Genomic DNA, 6,435 nt, shown 5'->3' on the forward strand with positions numbered 1-6,435 from the left:
TCTGGTCACTCTCCTTGCAAGTAAAAAGATATCTAACTCTCTGTGTCTCTTTTGTGCAGGTTGTGTAATACAAATGTTTGGGGTTTGAACCTAACATTTAATTGGTCCTTCGAGCCGGATTCCAAGATACCTGACGATCCCAGCGGACGAGGTGAGATCCAGAGAAAGACAGTGGCCACTGCTTGAGACCCTTTCCGGGACTGGTCCCTCCCTCGTGGGCTGGGGTCCGATGGTTGACGGAAAGTCCAGGAGACACAGACGAGTGTGAGTATAGATTTCCTTAAAAAGGGGGAATGTGTGAAAGACGCGCGCAGTAAAAGATAAGAAGTACAAGAGGATGGTGAAATCCTCTGTGTGTTGACAAGAGGATAGTGAGATCCTCTGTGTGTTGAAGAAGTGACAAGAGGATAGTGAAATCCTCTGTGTGTTGAAAAAGTGAATAAAACCCTGACAATTCTAGACTCTATCAGGTCAAGTAAAAAAGTCCGCAGGAGGGTAGACTCCCCTAGTTTAAAACGACTAGTTAAATTCTACGTAGGACAGCGGAACCTGTTTGGCAACTGTGTTAAAATTAAAAGTAAAAAGTGAAGTGCACGTTCGAACAAAAAGGTGTGAAAGTGAATGTGTGAATGGAAACATAATTACCACTAGGTAATTATATTTCATATAAAACAACAAGACTCAAATGGTGAGCCTTTGTGGATGCATGTAGGCAAGAAAACTCCACCTGAAAAGGTTGAAGTGAGTTTTACCACAAAAGGTTGTTGATTGCCATCTTGTTGAAAGAAATCCAGTGATAGAATACAGCAGGTATTAAGACCCACTGGATCCAACATCTAGATCAAAATGGGGAAGGGGCAAAGCAAAACCCGACAAAAGTTAATTGATGAGTTAACTTGTAAAGATTGGAAAATAGTTCAAAAGGCAGATGAAGCCGCGATAGAACCGTTAGGTCGTTGGATAAAAAAGTATAGTTTTAATGGTAAACTATCAACTACTAATGTAAAAGACCTACAACTCAAAATTAGGCTCAAATGTAAAGATGATAAAAATAAATTGAAAAAAGAAGGTTATGAACACACGCAGGTCTGGATCAAAATAGCAGGACAGCGTGAAGAGGGATGAGAAAAAGAAAAAAGGGGCAGCAGGCAGTGACAGTGTAGGAGAGAAACAGACATTGATGTTTCACAGGAAGGAGGATGATGAATTTAGTGGGCCATATGCTGGGGTTAGACAGCTGTTGCAACAACAGGCTGAAGTCTCCGCTCCAGACACACACATAACAGCGGGGCCACCAGGGGGGCCGCCCAAATACACACCTCTTGTAAATGAAATTTCACAGCCCAGCTACGCACCTCCTGTATTTGAAACTCCACACACAATGCTAACCCGTTCAAAAGGCCGTGTAGGAGACTGGTCAAAAGGCTTAACAACCGGAATACAAAATATGTTTTCTCCGAAACCAAAAATACCTGATTTCTCACAAGAGAGAGAAGACACAGATGTTTTCCCTCTAATAGAATTACCTAATCCACGCGCAGGCCAGGAGGGTGAGAGAGAGGTAATTAGAGTATTCAGAACTTGGACTCAAAGTGATGTTAAAAAAGCAGTTGAGGGGATTCCACACCCTAAGGAGGATGTTGAGGAATGCATCACACAAATGGAAAATCTGCGACAATCATATCATTTAAATGGAGCAGAAGTTCAGCAAATTTGGATGACCTTGACAGGTCCTGACTGGTTTTATGTAAAAGGAAATTATTCCCCTACTGATGCACAAAACCAGATTCATCCTCCTGAGAGTGGGGAATTAAATGGAAATGTGAATCCGCTTTTAGACCGGATCAGAAACAGATATAGAAGGAGAGCAAATTACACTGAAATTGGAAGGTGTAAACAAAAGCCAGAGGAGCCGTTTGAGGAGTACAGAGTAAGGATGGAGAAAATTTTTAGAGCGCACAGTGGTCTAGTGATGGATGACGCTGATGATGGAGCTTATAAACAACAGCTAAAAAACGCTTTACACTCAGGCTCACTACCAGAGATTAGTGGGTGGGTAAGCCGTCATTATATAGGCATGAGCGGGGGAACACTCGCAGAGTATGTAAATCATGCCCTGCATGCGGAGAAAGTCATTAGCAGCAAAAAAGGAAAAAAGGAGTTGGTCTTCTATCAGGAAGAAGAAGAGCCAGCTGTGTTTTATCAACAAGCCAGAGGTCGAGGTCACGGACGCGGTAGGGCCAGAGGCAGAGGAGGTTTTAGGTCACGCTCAACTGATAACCCCAGAGCGTGCTGGTCATGCGGAAAGGAAGGCCACATAGCGAGAGATTGCAGAAGCAATCCCTCCCCCCACAGTCACGGGACGGCATGACTAGAACATACACAGTTAGAAGGAGAACCTGAGGGAGAGGTTGATGAAGGAGAGGAAGTGTTAAATCTAGAGGATTTGTTTTTTGAGGAGAAAATAAGGCCAGAGATCACTATAATGGTACAAGGCACTCCAGTTAAATTTCTTTGTGACACTGGAGCGTGCAGGACCACAATTAGAGAAAAGCTACCGCACCTTTCATTGGGCCCTAATTATTCTACTGTACGATCAGCACAAGGTGCTATTAAAATGGTTCAAGAAACAGAACCTATATGGCTTAGAGACCCGAAAGGAAAATCATGTCAGCTATCAGTTTTGTGGCTGCCAGAATGTCCAGTAAATTTGCTTGGAAGAGATGCCTTAGTTTCTCTAGGCCTAGCCATTGTAACAACACCTGAAGGATTAAAAATGATCAGACAGAAACCAGATGAAGTATATGTAGTGCAAGGGACAGGGAAACCTAATTACTACTATACACTTGACGTCCCTAACAGGCCACCCATTTCTATGGGAGATTCTCTTATGAATGAAGGGAAAGGAGCGGTGAGGCAGGTTCAGGATCAAATGTCACCAAATGATTTGCATATCACCATGTGGTACCATTCTGATGGTATAGCAAATGCTGCAGCTGCAGTCACTGTACCAGATCAAGTTAAAACTTTGTACAGACAACACTGGAACCACATGCACATCTCTCTATGTAAACACACACATGCTAGATGGAGAGATCTCGGACAGCTAGTGAATAGAGGAGAGAAAGCTTGTGATTGGACAGCAACAGGTGTAAACGCCTGGTATAGTGATTCAACTGAACTGACCAGAAAAGCATTATTCTGGACTGTAACTGTCCAAGCAGGAGTACATTTGGCTGAAACTGAAAAGTGATACATTTTCTTCACTGATGAGCAGGAAAATTTATTGAAACAAGTTCCCTCTGAATTATGGTCACAAGGACCCACGGATGTAGGACTAGTGAAACGAGCACAACCGGTAATAATCAGGCCCAAAACAGAACATCGTCCTAGAATAAAACAGTATCCTTTAAAGCCTGATGCAATGGAAGGAATAGAACCGGTAATTGAGGATTTAAAGAAAGCAGGTGTATTGATAGAATGCGCAGACTCCCCAGTGAACACGCCTATTTTTCCAGTGAAAAAGGCGCCTCCATCTACAGGGTGGAGGATGGTTCAGGATTTGATAGCAGTGAATAATGCAGTAATTCAGAGGTCTCCATGCGTAGCAGACCCACATACACTATTAAATTCACTGAATCCAAAAGCTAAATATTTTACTGTGATAGACATAAGCAATGCATTCTTTTCGGTACCAGTGCATAAAGATAGCCAATTCTGGTTTGCATTTACTTTCAAAGGGAAAAGATACACATACACCAGGTTGCCTCAAGGTTATTGTGAAAGTCCAACTATTTATTCACAAGTAATTGCTTCTAGTCTTTCCACTTTTGAACCTCCAAGTAAGAGTCAATTGCTTACTTATGTAGATGACATTCTCGTGGCGTCAGAAACAGAGGCAGGCTGTAAAACGGACACGATTGCATTGTTAAAACATTTGGCACAAGAGGGCCATAAAGTAAACAAAAGCAAACTACAGTTCTGTCAGGAAAAAGTAAAATATTTAGGACACCAGTTATGTACAGGGGGGAGAACAATACTGGAGGAGAGAAAAGCTGCAATTCTACAAGCACCCAAGCCACTAACAAAAAAGCAGATGATGTCATTTTTAGGTTTGACTAATTATTGCCGAAGTTGGGTGCCGAATTACGCAGAATTAACTGCACCATTACAGTCTTTGATGTATAAGGAAGAATTGAAAATGTCAGACAGCCTTAAGTGGACAATTGAAGCTGAAAATGCTCTGTGCAATTTAAAACAGGCCATGGTAAGCAGCTGCACATTGGCCTTACCAGACTACCAAAAGGAGTTTGTGCAAATGGTAGATTGTAAAGGATATTTCATGACCTCAGTTTTGACACAAATGCATGGAAATAAACTCAGGCCAATTGCCTACTACTCGACAAAGTTGGATGCTGTAGCATGCGCATTGCCTCATTGCGTGAGAGCAGTGATCGCTGCGTCATTAGCTGTAATTTCAAGTGCAGACATTGTACTTTTTCATCCGTTACTTTTAAAAGTCCCTCATGCTGTGTCTGCCCTATTATTGCAAACCAAAATGACTTTTCTCTCCCCGGCCAGACACTTATCCTGCATGTCCATTTTACTCTCACAGCCACATCTAAAAATAGAACGGTGCACAGCACTTAACCCGGCTACACTCGTGCCCACGGAAGGGGAGGGGGAGCCTCATGACTGCGAATCTCTATCAGAACAGACAGCTAAGAGCAGAGCAGACTTAAAGGACATTCCTTTACAGCAGGGACACACACTGTTTGTTGACGGTTCTTCTAAAAAGGATGATAAAGGAAAAACAAAGACAGGCTATGCTGTCGTAACACAAGATAAGGTTTTGAGAGCAGAGGCACTCCCTCAACATTTTTCTGCACAAGCAGCAGAATTAGTAGCTCTCACTGAAGCTTGTAAATTAATGAAAGACAAAATAGCAACAATTTACACTGACAGCCAATACGCATATGCAACAACTCATACATTTGCGCAACATTGGAAAAATAGAGGCATGATAACATCTACAGGAAAACCAGTAACACATGCAAAACTTCTCTCAGAACTGCTACAGGCTATAAATTTGCCGAAACAATTAGCCATATGCAAATGTGCAGCACACACAAACGGGACTGATCCTATTTCTAGAGGAAATGCATTTGCAGACAAAACAGCAAAAGAAGGGGTGAAATCAGGGCAGGGTGAAATCCATGTTTTCAGTATGTCAGACACTAGCTTAAACCATGACATACTACGTGATATGCAACAACAATCACCCAACCAAGAGCTGGAACAGTGGAAACGAAAGGGGGCACAACTAAAAGAGGGAATATACACATGACCAGAAAATAAACCAATCCTACCAAAAAATCTATATAAATGGGCCGCTATATGGAGCCATGGGCAAACACATGTCTCCACAGGGGGGATGTTGAGCTTGGTAGCCAGAAAGTACACAACATATGGATTCAATTCCTATTCAAAAAATTTTTGCAGAGCATGTTTGATATGTGCAAAACATAATGCTCAAGGCAATTTGAGACCAAAAAGAGGACAGTTTCCAAAACCTAATTATCCGTTCCAGCACATACACATGGATTTCATAGAACTAAACAAAAGTGAAGGTAAAAAATACTGTTTAGTCATAATTGATTCTTTTTCGAAATGGATTGAACTATTTCCTACAAAAAACCCAGACGCACTAACGGTAGCGAAAGCTTTGTGTAAAGACATTATTCCTCGCTATGGGATTCCAGAAAAAATCTACAGTGATAATGGTTCTCATTTTGTAAATCAACTAATCTCTAACATAGGCAAAATGTTTTGTATAGATCTAAAACACCATTGTGCTTATCATCCACAGAGCGCAGGTTTGGTAGAGAGAATGAATGGAACAATAAAAAATAGACTTAAAAAATGTATGGAAGAGACAAACAGACCATGGACTAAATGCTTAGATTTAGTAAAGTTGTACATAAACATTACAAGTACAAATGGACTAACACCTTATGAAATTCTGTTTGGCAGACCTTACAGATTGCCTTTCTTTCAAAATGTGTGGGAAACTGATGACGAAAGTACTTTAGCTGACTACATGAGAAAAATGCTGGAGCAACAAAAAGAGGTGTTTAATCAGACCGATAACGATGATACATCCTCTGTGTTCCCACAGGATGACCAGCTAGTAGAGCCAGGAGACTGGGTCCTGATAAAAAGTATAAAGAAGAAACATTGGCATTCACCTAAGTGGGAAGGCCCGTATCAGGTACTTTTAACAACTGGCACAGCAGTGAAGGTTGCAGAAAGGAGTACTTGGGTTCATTTGTCTCATTGTAAGAAAATAATCAAACATGAGTAAAATAACTTTTGTGATTATAGCGCAGGCAGTTGCTATCATCCTCTGTATTGTAGTGTTAGTGCTGTGGTATT

This window comes from Parambassis ranga, unplaced genomic scaffold (genome assembly GCF_900634625.1).
Source record: "Parambassis ranga unplaced genomic scaffold, fParRan2.1 scaffold_21_arrow_ctg1, whole genome shotgun sequence".
NCBI lineage: Eukaryota > Metazoa > Chordata > Actinopteri > Ambassidae > Parambassis > Parambassis ranga.